The sequence below is a fragment of the Lissotriton helveticus genome, chromosome 9 (assembly GCF_964261635.1).
Source record: "Lissotriton helveticus chromosome 9, aLisHel1.1, whole genome shotgun sequence".
Classification (NCBI taxonomy): domain Eukaryota; kingdom Metazoa; phylum Chordata; class Amphibia; order Caudata; family Salamandridae; genus Lissotriton; species Lissotriton helveticus.
The window spans coordinates 202,937,039-202,962,394 of record NC_136070.1 but is presented as its reverse complement, the minus strand read 5'-3'; positions in this window follow the sequence as shown (position 1 = coordinate 202,962,394).

Here is a 25,356-nt window from a genome sequence, read left to right as displayed (position 1 = left end):
CACTCACCCTCACTCACCCCACCCTCCACTCACCCGCAGCTCCCTCACCCCCTCAACCCCTCACCCTCAACCCCTCACCCTCACTCACCCTCACCCTCACCCTCACACTCACCCTCCACCTCACCCTCACCTCACCCCTCACTCACCCTCACCCTCACTCACCTCCTCAACCCCTCACCCTCACACCCACTCCACCCTCACTCACCCTCACTCACCCTCACTCACACCCTCACTCACCCTCACTCATCACCCTCACTCACCCTCACCCTCACTCACCCTCACCCTCACTCACCCTCACTCACCCTCACCCTCACTCACCCTCACTCACCCTCACCCTCACTCACCCTCACCCTCACCCCTCACCCTCACTCACCCCTCAACCCCTCACCCTCACCCTCACTCAACCCCTCACCCTCACCCTCACCAACCCTCAACCCCTCACCCCTCACCCCTCACTCACCCTCACTCACCCACACACCCTCACTCACCCTCAACCCCTCACCCCTCACTCACCCTCACCCTCACTCACCCTCACCCTCACCCACCCCCACCCCCTCACCACACCCTCAACCCCTCACCGTCACCCTCACCCTCACCCTCACCCTCACCCTCACCCTCACCCTCACTCACCCTCAACCCCTCACCCTCACCCTCACTCACCCTCACCCTCACCCTCACTCACCCTCACTCACCCTCACCCTCACTCACTCACCCTCACTCACCCTCACTCACCCTCACCCTCACTCACCCTCACTCACCCTCACCCACCCTCACCCCTCACTCACCCTCACTCACCCTCACCCTCACTCACCCTCACTCACCCTCAACCCCTCACCCTCACTCACCCTCACTCACCCTCAACCCCTCACCCTCACTCACCCTCACTCACCCTCAACCCCTCACCCTCACTCACCCTCAACCCCTCACCCTCACTCACCCTCAACCCCTCACCCCCACCCTCACTCACCCTCACCCTCACTCACCCTCACTCACCCTCACTCACCCTCACCCTCACTCACCCTCACTCACCCTCACCCACCCTCACTCACCCTCACCCTCACTCACCCTCACCCTCACTCACCCTCACTCACCCTCAACCCCTCACCCTCACTCACCCTCACTCACCCTCACTCACCCTCAACCCCTCACCCTCACTCACCCTCACTCACCCTCAACCCCTCACCCTCACTCACCCTCAACCCCTCACCCTCACTCACCCTCAACCCCTCACCCTCACCCTCACTCACCCTCAACCCCTCACCCTCAACCCCTCACTCACCCTCACTCTCACTCACCCTCACTCACCCTCAACCCCTCACCCTCACTCACCCTCACCCTCACTCACCCTCAACCCCTCACCCTCACTCACCCTCACCCTCACTCACCCTCACTCACCCTCACCCTCACTCACCCTCACCCTCACTCACCCTCAACCCCTCACCCTCACTCACCCTCAACCCCTCACCCTCACTCACCCTCACCCTCACTCACCCTCAACCCCTCACTCTCACTCACCCTCAACCCCTCACCCTCACTCACCCTCAACCCCTCACCCTCACTCACCCTCACCCTCACTCACCCTCACTCACCCTCACCCTCATTCACCCTCACCCTCACTCACCCTCACCCTCACTCACCCTCACCCTCACTCACCCTCAACCCCTCACCCTCACTCACCCTCACCCTCACTCACCCTCACCCTCACTCACCCTCACTCACCCTCAACCCCTCACCCTCACTCACCCTCAACCCCTCACCCTCACTCACCCTCAACCCCTCACCCCCACCCTCACTCACCCTCACCCTCACTCACCCTCACTCACCCTCACTCACCCTCAACCCCTCACCCTCAGTCACCCTCAACCCCTCACCCTCAACCTCACCCTCACTCACCCTCACAACACATATTGTGTTACAATAGGTGTCACATTTGCGAAAGATAAAACTATTGGCATTGTAAATAACAAAGCTATTAATTTCGCTATTTTCAAAACAAGCACATAAATAAAAAATGTGTGCTTTACAATACCAATAGCTCAAACTTTCCTAATGCGAGACCTATTGCATTGCTGTTCTTCTCTCCCCTGCTGCACTCTACTGCTCTCTAGAGATGTGGCCTAACGACCAGAGCTGCCATCTAAGTCACGTAAATACAAAACATGTTGCATTCCAAATGCTATAGGTGTCACATTCGCGAAAGTTATAACTATTGGCATTGTAAATGACAAAGCCATCAATTTAGCAATTTTAAAAACCAACAAATAAATAAAATATGTTATTTACAAGACCAATAACTCCAACTTTTCTAATGCGAGACCTATTGCATTTCCAATGCTTGTTTTCCCTGCATTTTTAAAGGGGAAGGGGTCCCCTGGTGACCCCTTCACATTTGCGAGTGCATTACCATCCTCTTGAAGAGGGTGGTAAATTGCACGTGTTTTTCAACCGCAATAGCGGTCGCAAAACTTTCATACATGGGGTAGAGAGTTGCTATTAGGAAGGGGCACCCTTGAAATGCCCCTTCCTAATAGCAAGTAGCAATTCCTCTTTAGCAAGTTGCAAAACAATTGTGACACGCTAAATAGGAAATGTACATGTCACTATTCGTTTTTGCATGCCCAAATGGGTCGTTAACCCGTTTGCACATGCAAATTAGGGTCGTACATCTGGCTCTAGATGTCCTGACACTAAAAAACCCTCATTGTGGAAAGACTAGTAGCCCCATTTGGCCACTACAGAATTGCATGCTAACAAGTCAGCAGTACTAACTTCTGAATGATACTACCAAAGGTTATACTTCAAGGTTACCAAAATGATTATTGTATTGCATATGAAGAAAGCAGAAAGAGGGCTGAGGCAAGGCAACGCAATTTTTGAAGCAGACATTAGGACGATCTCGTCTGGCTACCATGCCATTTCCATGGTGACAACACTGTCATTTTTTATGGATTTGCTTTCAAGAGTGTAATTGCTGAAATAAAGGTTCTTCAAGTACTAATCACCTCTAAGTTTAGAGCCTTGAAGAAGTCCCTATGGGGACGAAATGCGTCGGCTAATGGATTATGAATTTTGGATTTGATCAGCTTGATATATTTCGGCTTTCGCAATAAACAACAAAGTTCATTAAAAAAAGAACACAACGACTTGGAAATTTCTTCAGGACATCGCCACTAGTTTGTGTCAAACTGATTTTGAATGAACATATAAATTTGTGTGTGCGGAATCTCCATATCTTTTGTTGGATTATTGTATTGCATTAAACCTGACTTTTTGCTGAAGGCAAACTTGATGTAATATTTGCATAAGTGGCAAATTTAGAAAGTTGTCACTTTATTGCCCAAAGCTTAGAAGCTTAGGAGAGCTGTGGCACAGCAGCCAGAGCAGCTGGTTCCAGCGTGCGGGGCTCAAGGTTCAATCCCCGGTGCTGGCGGCAGCTCAGCTCATCATCATGTGACTCTAGACAATAGCTCACTTAATCTCCCTGATGGCCCCCAGTGCCTTGAAACCCTTAAGGGGTTGATTTTTTTGCACTTTACAAATAGGGATTATAAAGCTTCCATTGAATGTTTATAGTTGCCCATGAGCTGCTGTCCTCAAGACAACTTTATCCCCTCCTTGGGAGAGGTGTGAATGACTCTCAGGAAGGGACATAAAGAGCATGATAAAGAAAGTGTTGTGACCTCCTCTAGGTAGAATGGCACAGCAGGCTGTGAGCCCAAAAGGCAACCTTTAAAGTGGAAGGCATCGTAGAGGGACAATGATGTTCACAGACAAGAGGTCCCTATCCTTGTTTTAGCAAACAAGCTGCATCTTGGACAGAGAGGGAGTAGCTGTTGCCAAACAGTATTTCCATGTGCGTGAAGTTCCTAGGTGGTCACATCTTTTGGATGGAAAGGAGCACTGCACACCAATAGAAGGGTTTTGCCCAGTGGAGGGAGTGGGCAGAATTGTGCATTCTGGTCTAGCTAGATGCTAATCTTCTCAGGAATTTGTCATTAGGTGAGAGGAGGACCAAATAGCACATAGGCTAGTAATCGCAACAGCCCCTGGGGGCAAGAAACAGGCATAAAAGTGGTATCCATGGCGCCCAGACCTCAGATCACGTCTGTACTAGAGAGACGAGTTAAAATAGACTGGACCCAGCAAAGAGAGGCAGCACCATAGACTGGACTGCAACTGCTGCACCCTTTGATTTCAAAGAAATGACTGTGCCTGGGGTGTCCCACTCAACGAAAAGTCATTGTGAACCCCAGACAAATATGGTGACTCCAAGAGTTAGTTGGTTGACTCCTTGTTACAGTCAGAGTACCACAACAGCTGAGACACTCTCTCCTCTGACAATCCAGTTCCAAGATGCAGCCTGGGAGACCAAATCCCAAACCTCAAAAGTTGCACTTGAAATTACTGGACCCGAGAGAGTCATTGTTGTGAAGTTTGGTTGCCCAGCATGGAAATTGCTGCACCTTAATAGCAACTGCTGGTTTTGCTGTAACCAGGGACCAGTAGACTAGTGACATCTGTTTTTGCACTGGCATTCACTCAGACTTTGTGGGGCATTGACCCCTGATGCCAAAGTCACCCACCCATGTATGTAGTGGCCACAGAAGGGCCCCCAACACAGACTTAGCATTTCCAGCATCTTCAGCTTCCTGCATTCCTTCAATCAGGACTACTCCATTGATTCCTATGGAGGTTCGCCCATAGAGTTTGGAACTGGACTGCAGACTGCTTTACTTGAGAGGTATCTCTTCTGCTGGACCTTATTGGTTCCAGTGACTGTCTCTCTGGTAGCATTGGTCCACACATGGATGCCCTTTTTTGGAGGGGCTGCAAGAATATGGGTTCAGTTGTCCAGCCAAGGGCAAGGAATTACTCACGCTTCATTTTCACGAGTATTTAGACATTTGTTGGATATCAAGATCCAGGCTTCTTTAATCAGTACCAGGGAGGAAGAGCTAGAGGATCAAGAGCATATAGGAAGCCTAGAGAAGTGTCAGGTATATTCAGTATTTTTGCATTTGTGTTTCTATGTAAAAATGTGTAGCAGACGTGTCAGTTTTTGAAATAGTGGCGATAAATCATGGGAGATCCATTGGTGTTAGACACAGTACAAACTTAGCAAACATATTTTATAAATTTAACATTCCAGGAAAGAAGGCCAAGTGTGTTGAGGTTTTGGAGTGATCATGATGAGTTGACAACTCAGGAGGAAAGGTTCTTCAAGAGAAGTGGGCAATAACGTTTCCAAAGATAGTGTCCAAATATTTTTTTAGCAATATCTTTTTGGTGTAGAAAAGAGACAAAGGATTGTGACAGGTGATAAATGTGTAGGAATGGAATGAAATGGTAAAATAAAACCATTTCACAATTTCACAATGGAAGATATGAGCTTCTTGAGAGATCATTTGAGGCAAGGGGTCTTAGTTGACTAGGATGGGCTTGAAGGATACCATGCCAATTTGTCTCAAACACAGGGATTTTCTGAGGTTTCAGTGGCAGGGAGAATGAGAAGACTCAAAAGTCAGTGATGTTTTACAAAGTTCATGAGACCAATATTGGCTTGAATAAGGTCAAGAGGTATGTGTCTAATTGTTTATCTGGACATGATTCTTATTATTATTTAAACAAAACAAGGGAACCCAGGGCGCAATGTGCTAAGGACCTTGGGTAGTTACTTAGTTTTAAAGACAATGGTCCTTAGACAAAAAGGGATTCTAGGGAAAAATGAACATAGACCAAATGGAACTATATTTTATAAGAGATGTCCAGCCGGACAATTTATTATCTTAATACAAATGATCATGGGACAATTAAACACGGAGTGTGATGGAAGCAGGACACCAGCCGATGTCAGGCCAACACACTAGGGAAAGACGAACAGGGGAAAATTTGTAGGCAATAACAGGTCATCTGAAAAATTGTAAATCATAAACCAGATAATCCACAATGTACACATATGCATGTAAAATTAGTGTCAGCTATGCATTTAGTGCATCTCAAGTCGACGACGTTTCGAACCTTGAACAATATCGGTTCATCCTCAGGACATAAAATAATTGCCTAAAGAGTTAACAATCCAAATTGTACCCACTGTGTGGAAATAATATGCCATACCATGAAAAAAAATCAAATCAAAAGAAAAGGAAAGAGAAAACATAAACATGTCAGTAAATCACAAACCTTTAGGCAACTGCTTATATAGTGCAAGACTCACACCATGCCCGAAGTGTCAGTGGCAACAAAGTATGGTACAAGCTAGATACGGGCAGTGCTGAAAAACAACCGTAGCAAGGTGGAAGACACAATATCCAATTTTTGATAAAGGCTCACTCATGCTTTGTGTACAATTGAAGTGAATTGCTATCACGCAATTATACAGGTCACCTGTGACACCAGTGAAAGGTTAAGGGGGTGACGGGGGTGGAGGAGTGCAGGGGTGTTGAAAACCAGTGGAGGTTTACCAGTGGGGTGGGGGTTTTGGGGGAGTACGGCCCAGGGCAATATGGGCGGCTTTCTGCAGGGGAAGGAAATTAAATATAAAATTAATTATCAAACCGGGGGAGGTCATTAGATGGTCAGGTGGACCATCAGACTAAGTACCGTGAATACGGCGAACCTTACCGGATAGGTGGGTCCAATTCTATATGTAATTCGATCTGTGGGGAGAGGGAGATTGTGAGTGAGGGTGTCAGCGAGCACGTAAACATAGAACGAGAGTGCTCTAGTGAGGCGGGCTTACTGGTCGGGACGATGCCCTCGTTAGGATTTCTGTTGAGAAATGATAATTGCCGTAAGTGTTAGCGGGTATGGAGGGCTCGAGTGGTAGAACCCCCCATGGATCGGCATTGTCTTACCTAGAAGTGGAGGAAGCAGGTCCACAATGGGGGTCCTTGCCAACGTGCACGATCTACACGGCTTGCAATTCAATTCAGTAGGGAAAGCGCTGGATAGCGTAGGGGTAAAAATTACCATTCAAACTCCAGAGAGTGCAACAGTAGGGAAAGTGTTGGATAGCGGGTGGGTAAAAATTACTATTCCCACTCCAGAGAGTGCAACAGTAGGGAAAACATTGGATAGCGTAGGGGTAAAAATTACTATTCCCACTCCAGAGAGTGCAAAAGTAGGGAAAGCGTTGGATAGTGTAGGGGTAAAAATTACTATTCCAACTCCAGAGAGTGAAACAGTAGGGAAAGCGCTGGATAGCGAAGGGGTAAAAATTACTTTTCCAACTCCAGAGAGTGCAACAGTAGGGAAACCGTTGGATAGCGGGTGGGTAAAAATTACTATTCCCACTCCAGAGAGTGCAACAGTAGGGAAAGCGTTGGATAGCGTAGGGGTAAAAATTACTATTCCCACTCCATAGAGTGCAACAGTAGGGAAAGCGTTGGATAGCGTAGGGGTAAAAATTACTATTGCAACTCCAGAGAGTGAAACAGTAGGGAAAGCGCTGGATAGCGTAGGGGTAAAAATTACTATTCCCACTCCAGAGAGTGCAAAAGTAGGGAAAGCGTTGGATAGTGTAGGGGTAAAAATTACTATTCCAACTCCAGAGAGTGAAACAGTAGGGAAAGCGCTGGATAGCGAAGGGGTAAAAATTACTTTTCCAACTCCAGAGAGTGCAACAGTAGGGAAACCGTTGGATAGCGGGTGGGTAAAAATTACTATTCCCACTCCAGAGAGTGCAACAGTAAGGAAAGCGTTGGATAGCGTAGGGGTAAAAATTACTATTCCCACTCCATAGAGTGCAACAGTAGGGAAAGCGTTGGATAGCGTAGGGGTAAAAATTACTATTGCAACTCCAGAGAGTGAAACAGTAGGGAAAGCGCTGGATAGCGTAGGGGTAAAAATTACTACTCCAACTCCAGAGAGTGCAACAGTAGGGAAAGCGTTGGATAGCGGGTGTGTACAAATTACTATTCCCACTCCAGAGAGTGCAACAGTAGGGAAAGCGTTGGAAAGCGTAGGGGTAAAAATTACTATTCCCACTCCAGAGAGTACAACAGTAGGGAAAGCGCTGGATAGCGTAGGGGTAAAAATTACGATTCCAACTCCAGAGAGTGCAACATTAGGGAAAGCGTTGGATAGCGTAGGGGTAAAAATGACTATTCCCACTCCAGAGAGTACAACAGTAAGTAAAGCATTGGATACCATAAAAATTAAATATAACATACTTAGAAATAATTTTTATATTTAAATTTATTAATATTTTTATTTTTAAATAATTAAACATCATTTTAAAATACCCATTAATATTAAAAATAAATAGATTTGAATAAATAATTAACAATAAATTAACAATAAATATCAATTAATAAATAATAGTTACCAAATAATAAATATTAAGCAATAACATACTGTAAAAATCTAAAAAAATATTATTAATAATTGATTACCAAATAAAACACATTAAACAATAACATTATTTGTATACCAAAAAAGACATTTTATAACACATTATTTACCAATTATTTACAAATAATTTCCAATCATTTTTTTTAATTACCAATTAAATACATTAATTACCAATTACAAATATTAACTACTAATTACAAACATTAACTACCAATTACACACATTAATTGCCAATGAAATAAATTAATTACAAATATTAATTACCAATTAATAATTAATTAAAAATACATAAATTATCAATACCAATAAATAAAAATAATTCGTTACCTAATTACAATTAAAATACTTCCCACCCAATTCCCCTATAAACCCACTACCCGCTACAGAACTTAAACGCAAAAAATTATTAAAATTAATTTATAATTCGTAAAAAGTAATAATTAATTTAATATAATTAAATTACTTCCCACCCTATTCCCCTATAAACCCACAACATGCTCCGGTACTAAAACATAAAATTGACTTAAAAATAACATTATAAATATATGAAAATAGTTCACATATAACTTAAAACAAGTATAATACTTAACAAAAAACTTATAACACATACATATTAAATACATACTAAAATGCATAACAATAGAACAAATATCGATATTAGTAACATCGAAATTACTAATATCGATATGTTTGACTTCGATATAAAAAAAATCGATATTACTTACCTTAGTGTCGATATTCTGTCGAACGATATTCTTGACATCGATATTCTTTACCTTCGATATTTCTAACTCGATATTTGTGTAGGTCGATATTTACAACTCGATATTTTGACTGTGTACCGAAAAACTCATCTGCACTACACGGAGTTGAGTTTTCTGCACTTCGCGAGCTTCGCTGAGTTCAGAAAACTCCACGAACGGAGCGAAGTCTACCGCCAAGGCTCAATGAAGATCCGGGAGGAGTTAAGGAGGGTGAGAAAAGCAGTGTTGGTTTGTTGAATGAACTAATAGGGTTTTTTATTGTTATCTGCTTTAATCCAGGTACGTTTTCCAGCCTATTGGTTTACGGTTCCTATGAATTTTGTAGTACTCTGTAATAAATCACCAAAATGTCATAATACAGGGACTGAGTCTTTTCATTTCATCAGTAAATGTTGGACCATCTCGCTCACAGTACAACATCAAAACTTCTAAATCTCCAGAGTTATAAATCCTGTCAGCAACTTTGCTGTTGACCACTGTTAATCCCAAGGAATTTGTGGAAACAGATTTGACCCTTAAACTTGTCACTATTGCATGTGCAAAGTTTCACAAAGAGAAGAAACACTAATACATTTCCAAATGTTTATTGAAAATAACTAATCCTTGTAAGCAAAACAAGAACTGCGATTATTAGACACATGAGACACATTTTTGTTTTAAGAATGATTAGAATGGTGAAATACACAAACAAATCAACCATGCAAATTGTTCCTAATATTGCTCCTATCTATTACTAATACCCTACTCCAGCAATAGCATTGTGGAAGTACCCTTCTGCCAGACCCAGTTGGAATGATCTAACCCCATACCTTTGTGTAATGTCTCGGGAAGCCGGCTTAGTGCATTAACAATTGCACTATGTCTCAGTGTGCAAGCCTGCCACATCTCTGCCTTGGCAGGTATCTTCTTTCTTGTTGAGCTGCATCTCATTCGCAGCTCTCTGCAGCATTTATGATACTCCGGTGTGAAAAGTCTCTTGCCTGAATTCAAAACAGACGCTATGCAAATAATAAAACACGAGCATTATCTCATTCTGCAAGGCACGCAGGAAAACATCTGTACCTAGAAAGAGAGTCATCGACTATGAGCCCAAAATAAAGCAAGGAAATTGCGTTCTTGTATATGGTCCTTGAACTAATAGTACAGACGACAGACGACAGAGCAACAATGTTGAACTAGAATAAATGCGAGCATGGCATTTTGTTGTGTTAGTAAAAAACAGATTCAAACCACCATGTTAAAAAAGATTCTAAGTTACAAAGGAAAACTAAAATGGAAACTGAATATAGTCCCTTCTGTAGTTGAACGGATATGACTATATAAAAAAAAGTGGCACTAAGTTTGTGTAAAAAGCTTTGCATTTCATATGAACACTTTAACATTCTAAGCAGACTCAAATCTTATAAAAAAATGGCAATTAAAAACCATGTAATCTAAAAAAAAGAGAAATATAATTGCAAAATTGCCAATCTATGAAACTAAGAAGCATCCGAAGAGGAGGATGGCAACTCAGAGGTGTCCCCAACACAACATCCATGCCTAGTGTGTTGTTAAGGCCCAGGAGAGAATCCACACATATACACTTCAAATCAAAAGAGGCCTGAAGAGAAATATTAAAGTGATGAAGATACTGATCACCAGCCCATTTAGCACTTATCACAGGTAACAGAGGCAGGAGTGCAGCATCAGAAGAGTTCCCAAATGCCAGTAAACCTGAAGTTGAAAAGGCATCTGACATTGACGAAAGCGGCTCATAACAGGCCTCTTGCAGCAAAGGAAGCAGCATCATTTGATAATACAACTGATGTAACCGCAAAGAATGCACAGCAGATCTGTATCAGGAAAGAGCTACAAATGCGTAGGAAGGCATAAGTTGAGCTCATGCTCGAATGAGCACCATGGCGGCCATACACAGGCTGCACTCTCTGAAACCATATGGACTGAAAGGACAGAGACCAGTTCTTGTTTTGGTTACTCGGGGTCAAGTACTCGAAGAAATTGGAAAGATCTTGATATCGACAAATTGAATTCCCTTCTTAAAACCTCTCTACCAGTTACCTCAATATCTAACCTGGCCGTAAGGGACAACGGTGGCAGAGTCTCCCCGACCGCGCTTAGCACCAGTAAGCACTTTCAGAGCGTAAGACTCTGCACTGCGTTGTTTTAATTGCTGCAACGTGGAATTTTAAGAACTGATGTTATTTTAAAATTGATTACAAATTTTAAAAGGCACGCACTATATTGTTTGCTCAAGCTTATTCCCGGTGTCCAACTCGGTAGCCAATACCGTTGAGCGGAGGGCGGGACAGGAAAAGCCAGACACTTCCAACAACTCGAGCGGTTAGTGCTCTAGCTCTGCAGCTCAAAGGGCTATTTAGCCCCCTCGTCGCTCTGAGCGCGCATCGGTCGCGCGCAGGGGTGAGCCTAAGGACGGGGCCAGGGGCCATGGCACTTACATCTGCTGACCCAGGCTGTATTTCTATTATACGGGTGAGTTATACCTCACAGGTACTTTTAGGATTGCGAACTACCCCTCAGCTGGGATGCATAAGGGTGGCGGACACCTGTCTGGACGGCCCTTTCTCCTTCCGCCATTGCCAGACTCAGTTTCTGACCCAATCTGATGACATTGATCTTGCTGGTTTTCATCAAGCACCAACAAGAGGGGTGGGCGCTAATATGTTACTGGGGAGCAAGAACCTGCTTTGCAACATTAGATCGCTACCAAAGCACTTTACTGAGGTATGGGAACTCATTTCATCTGCAGAACCTGATCTATGCTTTCTGACAGAAACATGGCTGAAACCCCATTCGGTCCCCGCCATAACCGTAGGAATTCCGATTGGGTACAAAATAGTCAGACTAGACCGCCCAACCAAGACAGGGGGAGGGATAGCAATAGTTCATAAACAGGAAATAGATATTTCTATCTTAGACGAACTCTGTACCCCAGAACTAGAACTACTGATTTTTAATATTAACGCCGTACCCAAGGGCAGCCGGAAAGGGGCATTGGTATACCGCCCCCCTGGGCCGTGTACCAACTTTTCCATCTCACTAGTGGAAGCGCTGGCCCCCTATGTGAATATAGACAGCACTTTCCTTCTTTTGGGGGATTTCAATGTTCATAGTGAACTAAAAGAGTGCAAAGAAGTACAGTCCTTACTGACTGATTTGTCCTTATTGGGCCTAATACAAGCAAATAGTGGTCCGACACATCAGGCAGGACATACCTTGGACCTAATCTTGTCTAACTCCCCCTTGATTAACTGCCTACCTCCAACACAAGTAAACTGGACCGATCATTTTATTGTGGAATTTTATACTCCTAATATCAGCACACTACCCTCATGCCCAATGGCCCTGCCTACTAAACGGAGACAATGGCATAAAATGACCCAAGAAGCCTTCAATGAGAGGTTCGTTGAACCCACCATCACTCCCACAGAGGGTATTGAGGTGGAACTAACCAAATTTGAAGGGGCAGTTACGACAGCAGTGGATACTATTGCCCCCTTGAAATTGTTCAAGCCCCGCCCTGCACACAAGCAGGAAGTCTGGTTCTCAGAACATTTAAGGTTCTTGAAACAGGTTGCCAGAAAACTTGAAAAGATATGGAGATCCTCCCATTTGGCTGATGACAAGAACCATTACTGGGAAGCCCTCACTACATATCATAAAGCCATTCGCACGGCGCGCAAGAATCATATTGCGTCCCAACTCACAGCTGCTGGTAATGCTCCGAGGGTCTTATACCAAATTCTGCAGTCCTTTGTTAAGCCTGTGGCTTGCTAGACCTCTGAGTTAGCGTCACAGCAATTGTGCGATGAAATCTCTCAGTTCTTTACCAAGAAAATAGATGTGATTTATGAAAAAATCATTAGCTCCAACCTGTCCTTTAGTGGAGATACATCACAACCACAAGTCGAGGAAGAACCTTACCCTACCACTCATACCCTCGACATATTTCCTCCTATTTCTTTAGAAGAGGTAGCATCTTTAATGACCCAGATCAAGAGTGGCTGTCCAACTGATACCATCCCAGCTAGAATAATGTCTATGGTTGGCAAAGAACTAGGTCCCGGGATCCAGAGACTTGTAAATCTCTCTTTGACTGAAGGTGAGGTCCCCAGGGGGTGGAAAAAGGCTCTGGTAAGACCCATCAGGAAAAACTCTTCAATTCCTTGGACAGACCTGTCCAATCTCAGACCAATATCGCTGCTACCGTTCCTGAGTAAACTCACAGAAAAACATGTGAATCGACATCTATCTAATTACATCGAACAAGCAGGGGGCCTGGATTACTCTCAATCCGGCTTTAGGCCAAAGCACAGTACAGAGTCAACCTTACTGTCAGTTACGTACGATCTGCATATGTATCAGGACAGGGGTTACTCTGTTGTCCTGATACTGCTAGACCTATCGGCAGCATTTGATACTGTGTCCCATAACATCTTGATTGGTCAGCTTGCAAATATCGGTCCTGAGAATAAGGCATTGGCCTACCTAAGGAGCTTTTTATCTAACCGCACCCAATGTGTCACCAAGGGTACATATCGCTCGGTGGAGGTAGAGATTACTAAGGGGGTGCCACAGGGCTCCTGTCTGAGCCCGACTCTTTTTAATATCTATGTGGCCCCCCTGCATAGAATTATGAGAGCTTTCGGTTTCATCCCAGTGTCTTATGCGGATGACACACAGCTCCTTTTTCCCTTCAAATCTCTCACCACCGAGGTTAAAACCTCCTTTTCCCAGGGCATGAAGGCTGTGGCTCAGTGGATGTCATCAAACTGCCTACAGTGTAATGTAGGGAAGACCGAAGTCATGCTCTTCGGGGAGGCTAAAATCCTATGGACTCCGGACTGGTGGCCACAAGATCTCGGGCCAGTCCCTGACCCCAAACATGTCGTGAAGAACTTAGGAGTACGATTAGACCAGGAGCTCTCGCTGAAGCAGCATAGTAACTACATTGTGGGCTCATGTTTCCACGTGATAGGTCTTCTACGCAAAGTGTTTCCCTTGCTCCCTGACTCCATCAGGAAAACATTGGTACAGGCTCTTGTCCTTAGTCGTATCGATTACTGTAATGGCCTGCTGTTATCTGCTAATGAGGGAGTATTAGCCAAACTCCAAGTTGTACAGAATACTGCGGCCCGGTTGGTCTTGAACGCCCCTCCTAGATCTGCGTCCAAACCTCTTTTGGATAAACTACATTGGCTGTCGGTCCGGCAAAGGATTAAGTTCAAGACATGCTGCCTAATTCACAAGAGCTTAAACGGATTAGGTCCCTCATATTTAAAAGACAAATTTGCACCCTACACCCCTGTTTGCTCCCTCAGGTCTAGCAACCAGTTTCTACTGTGTGTGCCCCGTGCAAAGAAGGCCAGACACGGAGGCAAAGCTCTCTCAGTGGTGGGGCCCACACTATGGAATAAACTCCAATTAGCTCTCAGACAATGTTCAGAACATCTGTTGTTTAGGAAGCGGCTTAAAACTTTTTTGTTTCAAAATTAATTTCTTTAAGGGTCCTCTTTGATTGTGCTTGTGGTGTTCTTAGGGCGCAGAGATACTCCTCCGGGAGTCGATTCAAGCGCGATATAAACCCGCAAATAAAATAAATAAATAACCTGGATGATACTGGGTCATCCACAATTGGCTAACTTCTTCCATTGATGCTTGCTTGCCGCTGTCTGCCAAAAAACATTACTTTCTTTGCCATCCATCTCCCTGGTTCTCTGAAAAGCTAAATCTAGAAAGATGCTGGCGTACAAACCATGAGCCAGAAACCATGTATAAACGTGCATTAAACAACTATCACTCCATGTGCAGTGCTGGTCGGGCAGAGCATGCTAATCATACTATTCTTAATTCACAAAACTGCCCTAAAGTACTGTTCAAAGTTGTGAAGGAACTATCTGGTGCCACCTGCCAGCCCGAACCTCCGAGCCTTAATTCCAAACAATGTGACGCTCTGGCTGAATTTTTTGTGTAGAAAATTGAGAAAATCTACTCTGAATTTAACAAACAAACGATACCACTCACATATCCACAACACAATCACTTTGTAACACAATGCTTCCCACTAGAAGCCACTCTAGCCTACAGCAATGCAAGTCTAGACAAATGGACCCCTCTTGACTTTTCTTCTTTCTATTGTATTCTCACTAATATTAAATCTGGCTAACCCAAGGATCCGATTCCCCCCTTTATACTTCAGAAACTGGACCCATCCATACTATGCATTCTCATGGAACTACTTAACACATCATTATGCGAAGCTAAAGTACCAGCAGCCTGGAAACACGCCACGGTCTGACCCTGAGATCCACTCCAATTTTCATCCTATCTCCTTACTCCCGATCCTTTCTAAGGTTCTAGAAAAACACATAAACACCCAGTTTACGGATTTTGTTGAAGCTCATAACATCCTCCGTCCGTCTCAATCGTGTTTCAGGGCAGGTTTTTCAACAGAAACAACACTCTTGGGAGTCACCGAGAACATTCGCAAACAGGTCGATAAAGGAGAGATGGTGGCACTTATTTTATTAGATCTAAGTGCCGCATTCGACACAGTCTCCCACACCTCACTCTTACAAACCCTCCAATCCAGAGGCATAACCGGTTTAGCTCTCAAATCGCTATCCAGTTTCCTGACTAACCGGACCTTTCAGGTTTTTTCCTCAAGCGCATAGTCGAAGACCAAGGTTTCCCTATATGGAGTCCCTCAGGGTTCCATGCTCAGCCCACTAGTTTTTAACATTTTTGTCAGACCTCTAGCTAATATCGTTGACCAAGCAGGGCTGACAATATACTCTTATGCTGATGACACCCAGCTCCTCTTTTCGCTCTCCACCAATGAGATCTCAGAGTCACCTTCACTCCAGCTGGGACTTAATAAGATTGCTGACTGGATGCATGCAAATAAACTAAAATTAAATGGTGGGAAAACTGAACTCCTCCTTTTTGGGAAAAATAAACATCTTTGGGGCCCCCATCACTGGCCATCTCAAATGGGGGATCCTCCCCTTCCTTAATTGTCGGCACTTAACCTCGGCTTCATCATAGATGACTTATTGTCAATGAAGCAAGAAGTTATTAAAGTCGCCTCTACCTGTTTCGCTATTCTCAAATGGCTGAGGAAAATTCTTTGGATGCTCCCCCTCCTCACGCAAATAACTGTCATCCAGGCCCTAATAGGGTCCAGATTGGACTAAGGCAATGTGCTTTATCTGGGTGCTAGCAAGGAAGTGCTTCACAAGCTGCAAGTAGTCCAGAACTCTGAAGCTAGACTGCTTTGCCAACTTCCCAGAATGGCTAGCCCCATACCTTTGGCTAGCCCACAAATGTCTTTGCTCCTTGGTGCACCATCATCACCCTCCACGTCTACTACGCTCTTCTAATCAATGTAAATTCCAGGTGCCCAGAATCAAACGAGCCAGAATGGGAGGCCGGTCCTTTGCGTATCTGGCTCCCTCTCTCTGGAACTCCCTGCCTATTAATTTACGTCTTAAAAAGCACTACCTTAAATTTCACAAGGGCGTAAAAACATGGCTTTTTAATCAATAGTACTGTTAACTCTCTGCTTGTATCTCTTCTTACGCGTTCATAGGTGCCGGGAAACCTTCGGGTAGCTGCGCGCCACACAAATAAAATAAATAAATAAAATAGTTCCAGTAATAATGACTCTCCAAAATACTGTATTATGCATTTATGACACAGAAGGTTGTGTGGTAGTTTTCTTTGCCGTGGGTCTCATTGTGGGATATCTATTGTAGAACAACAAAAACAGAACCAAATCAATGACAATGCGCAATAATACAATCGGAATGCATCCAAAAAAGCTTGAGAATAGGGTGTGCAGAAAGGCTAGAATAACTCCAAGAAAAGCCCAGAAACCAGTTCAGACCCAATCACTTTGAAAACCTGTGCTACTCCAGCTGTGTTAGATGCATTGAAAATATGGTGAACAAGCTCACCGACATGCTGTGGTAATTGACCTCACAAAAAGAGATTGCACTTCTGACGAGGAATGTGCTATTTTCTCAAGCAGATGTAAGAGCCACATCAGTTTAAAATAACAAGGCTTTGAGTCTTCTCAACCTATCAAAATGAATGGCCTCCATGGGGACCTTGAGCCACATAGTAATAGCTCTTTTAATATGCTTGTGACAATATAAAATATGCATGCAGCAAGTTATAACTCAGGAACAAGTGACCATATTAGGTACATCAGGCTTCATTCTACTACAACCTTGAACATTTAAAATTAGGTAGCTCCTGTTAGAAAAAACAAAAATAAAGTCTTCAATTGTATAGGAACAACTTTCAATAACTTGCTAAGTTAGCCATAGAGGCATTACAAACTCCATGAATTGTAATCTCTCTACAGACTAACGAGTGACCTAAAGAAGTCCCACAACCACGTAGACTAACAAAAGCCTATTTGTTACTTCTCATGCATGCATGTGTACTGAAAAAGGTCAAATCAAGCTTGGTGTAAAAATGTGTACTCATCTCCCCATATCTGCTTTTTTGAAAATACGAAAGGCCATGATCTGAAATGAAAAACGGAAATCAGAAGAGACATCAAATCATGAATCAGCCACTCTGTAGTTGGAGTTTCAGCAACTTAACAGGGTAGCTTTTCTAAATGTTCGATATTAAGCATAGGGTAAGTTGCTTCTTTTTTAGCCATTATTATTTGCATGCTTGTCAAATTATACAGCATAAATACCACAGTTGCATTTAAATAATTCCATGGCACTCTATTCGATTTCAGATCCTGCAGAGACCAGCTCAATTGCAAAATTGATCTCAACTTACTCTGGCCATAATGAAGAATAGACATGTTATTCTTAATGATACTGAATGCAGATGAAACAATATTATTCAATGAATAAATCTGAGTTGACAATGCAGCCATCCCATTATCAACAACAGCCAAAGCTTTTTCCAAATGTTCTCTATTAATTTGTCTCAAATGCTCAGCCACTTCCTCTTGAGAATGTTTCTCTATTTCAATATAACTGACATATATAAAACATTTAGGATGAGGCAATCTTGGACCCAACAGAAAATCCGTGTTATCAGAAAGGAGGGATAAATGGTGTTTAACTGTGATAATGTTGAGTGTTCATTGCTTGTACAGTTTCCTAACACTTTACATAGTGACAACCCAAGACTTCAGTCACTCATGCAGTCAATATACCAGGGGTCTGGCCTGTTTGCCTTAAACCCTGTCAAAAAGTTTTAAAAAATGAGCATTACAATCACTGGTATCAACTGGCCATAATAATCACCAATCTGAACTCGAAAATGAAGAATTGTACGTCCCATTCTGCACCATTTCATTAAGCTGCTCTTCTATGAAGTTATTAAACAGTTGCCAGTGATTAAATCATGCAATAGAGGGAATGATTGAGGTATTTACAATTTTAACATTGCTAAACCCAAGACACATAGGACCTCATTCCGATGTGAGTCGGAGTTGCCTCTGACCGACGTCTCTGCAGTGTCAGAACTGACCGACCTACAGTCGGCGGTTCAATGCCCCAATTACGATGTGACCACACTTGGTACAGTCGCAAACTCCCATTTCCCTATGGGAGCTTGTGCGTCTGATGAAAACTGGCCGCAACACATGCTCCAATAGAGAAATTAGAGTTTTTGTAAATCCCTGCACTGTGTGGCTGGCACCTGATGGTACCTGCCACAAGGTATAGGAATTTACAGGTGGGCACCATAGGTGCCCCCCAAACCCACAACTGGAGGCCGCAGAGGAAAGGGGCGCTGCTGGGGCCCTCCAAAGTTGCTCTCCGACAGGCTTTCCTGCCTGACAACACGATAATCCAGAAGGTGGAAACGCCATCTGTAAGGGATTATATGGAGGTTTCTGACTAGCTGACTGGCTCCTTTAGCCCGTCAGAAGCCAGTCTGATTTACTGGAAAGTGTACACGTTGACCGCCTACATTTTAATGTGGTGGTCAGACAGTAAACCTATCATCTTGGTTTGTAAGCCTCCGACGAGCGGTCATATGCTTACCAACCAACAGCATAATCGGCCCCAACGTCTGTTGTACTTTTTTGTTTAAAAAGATAATTTTCCAAGGGATCAGACACGCTATAAGTAAAGCGTAAGTGCCCTGTACCTGCAAACAGTGTGTTTGCTAATCAGACGTGAGCTCAACGTTATTTTTCCAATACTCAGAACCCTGTGTGGAGAGTTGTGAAATTAATGCATCAATTTACTTTGTTTGTGTGAGCATTGTTTTATTCAGCATAAGCTCACTGAAACTTGGCTCACCTCCAACAATGGCCCTGATATAGTCCTTGCACTTCCCCCTGGCTACCTAATATGCTCGCGGAACAGACCAGAGGGCAGAGGAGGCGGACTAGCCATAATATACAAGGACGTCTTCACCTGCAGAACCTTGGAGGGCAACATCAAAGGATGTGAAAGCTGCCACTTCACTATCCAAATTTCCCCAGTATCATCGCTGTCGGGAACGCTCGTATATCGTCCCCCTGGCCAACTCGCTGAATTTCCTAGTAAACTCATCGACCAGATCATCATTAAGTGCACGTCGTCCTCCAATTTTCTTTTATTGGGGGACCTCAATATCCATTTTTTGGACCCAGTCGACAAGCAGGCGACAGAACTTCTACAGGACATCACCTCTGCTGGCTTCGGCCTAAAAAACCCACAGCCCACTCATGACCGAGGGCAACTACTCGACCCCATATTTACCAACATCCAAGACTTGAACGCCCTGGCCCACGTCCCCCTCCCTTGGACCGACCACTTTCTGGTCCCCTTTGAATGGCCTATCAACATCCCCCCCCCTCAACCTCCCAAAATCAGAACCCTTATCAGACGTTGGCATAAACTGGTCCCAGACGTATGGGCAGCCAAATTGAATGAAAACACCCCCCTCCCCTCTCAAAACCCCATCGCCGCTGACGACGAATTTAATACTTGGGTCTCCCAATCTCTGGACGCCATCCTCCCGAAATCTAGTACTCTTAAACGTACCAAGAGAGTCAATCCGTCCCCTTGGTACACACCCGAACTAAACCTATTACGAAAGGAATGTAAGAGGAACGAACGCTTTTGGAGGAAGGATAAAACGGCAGACAAGAAAGACACTTTTCGTGCCTCCGTAAAATCCTATAAAAGGGAACTATGCAACACCAAAAGGGCCTTCTACGAAGACAGAATCAAGAACGCCTCCTGTTCGGCCCACGAATCTTTCGCCATTCTCAAGGAACTCCTTCATGCCCCAGACCCTCCTGTCAAACCACTGGACCCCATAGCAGCGGAAAGCAAATGCATTAAACTCGCCACTTTCTTTGATGAGAAAATACAAAAAATTCTCTCTGCCCTTCCCCCTATCGAATCTAGCCACATGGACAGGGATCCGGCCAACCATCCCATCCATCTCCCTCATTTTCGAGGTGGCCCCGCACCCTCCCTGGACACCTTGGGCCCAGTCTCCATGGAAGAGGTAGCCGCAACATTGGCCTCAATCAAAAGTGGGTCCCCCCTCGATCCCGCCCCTCTCCGTTTTCTGAAAAAAGTGTCCAGCACCATCATCCCCCCTCACGTCTCTTATCAACTCCTCCCTCTCGCAGGGCCTAGTCCCCCCTAGCTGGAAAGCGGCTGCGGTCAAAGGCCTACTAAAGAAACCTTCTTTAGACCCCCAGGACCTCTCCAACTACAGACCTATCTCCCTTCTCCCAGGAAATAGTAAGATCACGGAGAAGCTAGTGAACAAACAACTATCACTATTCCTGGAGAGCAACAACCTACTCGGGGTCTCCCAGACAGGGTTCCGTCCAGGCCAGGGCACCGACATCGCCCTCCTGGCAGCAGTGGAGAAGGCCAGAAGCATTCTGGACACAGGAGGATCAGTGGCAGTGATCGTCCTGGACCTCAATGCGGCCTTCGACACTGTGGACCATCATATCCTAATCCAACGACTGGGAGAAATCGGAATAAGGGGTACGGCCCTGAAGTGGCTTAATTCCTTCTTAGATGGCCGCTCCTTCCAAGTCTGGGAGAACGACAGCCACTCACCTTCCATCCCCCTCCGATGTGGAGTAACGCAGGGCTCATCTCTCAGCCCGACGTTATTCAACGTGTACATGTCCCCGCTGGAGAAACTGGCCAGTCCGTTCGGCGTATCTATCATCAATTACGCCGACGACACCCAGCTGGTAGTTACCCTTTCCCACCCACACCAATCCCCCTCTGACCTTCACAGCTGTCTCACTGAAGTCCACAGCTGGATGAACGCCTCCTCACTAAAACTGAACGGTTCCAAGACCGAGATCCTGTTGCTGGGTCACAAATGATCCTCCCTGCCATCGCACCTCTGGCCCAACTGCTTGGGCGACCCCCCTGCACCCAAGGAAGAGGTCAAGAGCTTGGGCGTTTGGATTGAAAACGGCCTGAGCTTCAGAACACAGGCAAAAAATATGGCAGGAACCTGTTTCGGACTCCTTAGGGCCTGCAGAAAGATCTTCCCCCTGCTTCCCGCGACTGCCAAGAAACTCCTGATTCAGGGCCTCATTCTGGCAAGGCTTGACTACTGCAACGCAATCTATCTGGGAGCTCCCGAGGCCACCCTCAATACCTTGCAGAAAGTCCAAAACGCCGCAGCCCGCCTACTCACTGACACACCCGCCAGATCATCAGCAAAGCCAGCTCTTAGGCGTCTCCACTGGCTCCCAGTCAGAGAAAGGGTGGCCTTCAAGGCCCTCTGCCTTGCCCACAAAACCCTCTATAACAACGGCCCTCCCCTTCTCAAGGAATTCATCATTCCCTATAAAGCGGAAAGGGCTCTCCGGTCCAGCGGAGAGAACCTCATCACAGTCCCCAGAGTTAAAAAAGCTAGATCTGGAGGCCGCCGCTTCTCGGTCCACACGGCCAAACACTGGAACCACCTCCCACGGAAACTGAGAACTGAACCCAATCTCCTTCAGTTCAGGAAAGCACTGAAGACCCTTCTCTTTCCTGACCCCTAACCCATCCATTGCTGCCCCCCCTTGAGTTTCAGGTTCTAGCGCTGGGATGCTCTAGGGTTACTACGCGCTCTACAAAACCTTTAAATAAATAAAATAAATAAATAAAAATATGGAACTGGGTCTGTAGGAACATGCCTGGAAAAATAAGTAAACTTAGTCAAAAATGCATTTGAGCTACCCGCAGGTGGTGTCAAACAGGGTTCCCAATGTGTATAATCAAAAACAGCAGATGAAGTACCATCGCTGTGTGAAAAGTAATGGGCGCAATGATTATGACAAATCATTTTCCCATAATTTGCAGAATTCAAAATCAAATCCTCATTTTCAAATACTGTGTATGATTCTAAATCAGATAGCATGTTAGTAACAGTCATAACATCTAATTCATCAGAAATGGAACCTGGGGTAATACATTTAATGTCATCCATGCAACTTCAAATACTTATGGAATTTGTAATGTTTCTGTGGAACCAAAAATATCTAAGGGAACTTTATCCCAAACAATACCTCATGAAAAGGAAATGCAGTAATTTTCATAAAGGACAATTATCTTCGGACCTTATGTGTTGAAATGTAGGGAGCAAGTACACCAGCTACTAGTTCAGGAAAAGTACAAACTGGGAGATAGTGTAAATTTAGCAGCAGAAAAAAGACTGTAACAAATCCAAAGTTGGAAAGTAAGGAAAGAAAATCCAACAAATGACCAGGGAGGAATCAGGCATGTATATTTCAGCCAAGGAATTGTCCACACACCTCATGCAATGAGATATGCGAATAGTCAGAAGAATAACCATAAATGTTGACAAAATAACCAGAGGCAGACTGCGTGAAAACCGGGACCACATCATAAGAAGCAGATCTGGTAGATTACTCCAAAGACAGTTGATGCTACATAACTTCATAGCAATGAGCAGCAGTAGGTAATGGCAAAACAACATCAGAAACACATACTCTATTGTCATCAACTATCAGCATAACTGAAATGTCAGCATCAGAAGACCCCAGCAGGGGAGTAGCAAGATTTAGACTACTCAATGCATGTAGATGGTTTTCCTGCAGGGTAGGGAGCGGTGACAAGGAAGTACCCAGAAATCATCATTGTCTCCTATTGAGAACTGACTACATGGTGTAACTTGATCAAATCAACAGAAACTTGTTGTTTTTGTTTACAACCAGCAAACTGTGGCAAAATCAGAGATAGAGTACCTTAGATGGCAAGGACAGGCACCGGTGCACAATAGGACTGGCCAAACACTTTTCATCTACAAATGTTCTCTCAGACTAGATTCCCAACTTTAGGAATCCAACTAGAAACGGCTAGTTGCACCTTCTGGCAGATTGTTTAGAACCTAAACTCAAATGTTCATCTCGGAAGTCTTGTATTTCCTGTAAGACATTGAAATGTTCATTATTATCAAAGGGTGAATTCTCTGCCACTTCGTCAGAGTTATCAAGATCTAGCACAAACATTGGATCCCCAAACAAAACGTCAGATGGAGTACGAGCCAACATTCATCTAGGTATATTATTTAAAGTTCTCTGTATGCCATACAGGTGATGAATCCAACTATGACTTGGACAACAATTTTTCTATTCCAATTTTGAATTTCACTAAGGGTGATAGGGGGTGGAAAAATACACAGCAACAACCAGGGGTCAATAATATCTCACTATGCCTTGGAGGTGAAGGCTGGGCCCTGGTTGCAGTGGAATGTTGTCACTGGATATGTTTCGATAAAGACTAGATTCCCAGACCTGAGGCGGAAAGCCGGGTTCTGGAAGTACGCTATTTTAAATGTTAAATTGTGCAAAACTGCTTTTTAATTGTTGACTTGAGAACTAAATGCTTACCTGATCACTTTAGACCGCCTTCCTGGATAGCTTTTCACCCTCTGAGGCGGAAGCCGGAGGTTCTTCTCTGCTATTCTTTGTCATAACGATCTAAGAACCATTTATAGAGGGTTTTCGTGTATTTTTATCGCGTCCCGAGTGACGCGTGTATTTTACTCGCTCTCGCTTTTTTAAAAGCGGACTTTTACCAGCATCTGTGTTTCATACCTCCTCTACCTCCTGGGCCGCTCTCAGCTGAGTATTGACGCTGAGAGCTGGTCCCGGGGAGGCGAGGGCTGTTTGGCGGCCATCTTTAGTGTAGGCGCGCCCTCGCGCTCTAGCTTCTATAAAAGAGTACTCAGCGGCTCCGCGCAGCGGACGCGGCAGCGGATGCGCCGGATGCCCGCCGTAGTCGCGCCAGAGTCCAGCCCGTCTGCGCCCGTCCGCGCTAGGGACGCGCTGGACGGCTGGGCTCTAGACTCGGACAAAATGTCATCCCCCGCCTGTAGCTATTCTCTGCGTGAAATGTTGGCCCTTAAACCTAGGAACAAACGCTGTCATCATACCTACGATCCGGACGCCTTCCTGTTCCCCCCCCCGCTGCGGCTGCTACCTTTTTCCAAGACCTTCCAATCCCGTTCCCATCCACCCCACCTCTGAACCCTCTACTTCTCCCACTTCCAATCTAGTAGAAGTAGAGGGCATCCTAATTAATGCCCGCTCGCTGATCAAGAACAGGGTTATGTTCAAGGAGATGGTATTGGACAGAACACCTACTGTAGTGTTTGTGACAGAAACTTGGGCTAAGGACTCCTCTGACCCCGATCTAATAGAGGCTGTCCCGGAAGGTTACTGCCTGGCCAGACTCGATAGGCAGAGACGAGTGGGAGGGGGGATTGCGATCCTCTATAAGGATCACCTTCAATGCCACACTGTACCTCTGACTGATTTCCCTGATAGTTTCCAAGCTTTCCACTTCTCAATAAAGGAAGAACAACGCCCCTTCTTTAACGGCATTCTCATCTACCGTCCCCCCGGCTCGAGAACTCATTTCACGCACCACCTTCTCCAATCTCTTGAACCCTACTTTGGTCTAGATAATTTTTCCATCATGGGTGACTTTAACTACCACCTAGAACGACACGACCTCTCTGACACCTCCTGTCTTACTGAGGCTTTACAATCTTGCGGGCTTATGCAACGTGTCATGGGAGCTACTCACCGTGCAGGACACACCTTAGATGGTATCTTCTCCAATGATCCTCGTCTGATTACCAAGGATCCGATCCATCTTTCCTGGTCTGACCATCTGGCGGTCCCTTTTCTCTTGAATCATCATAGGGTAAAGTTCCCTATACCAGCAAACCACACTATAGAGACGAC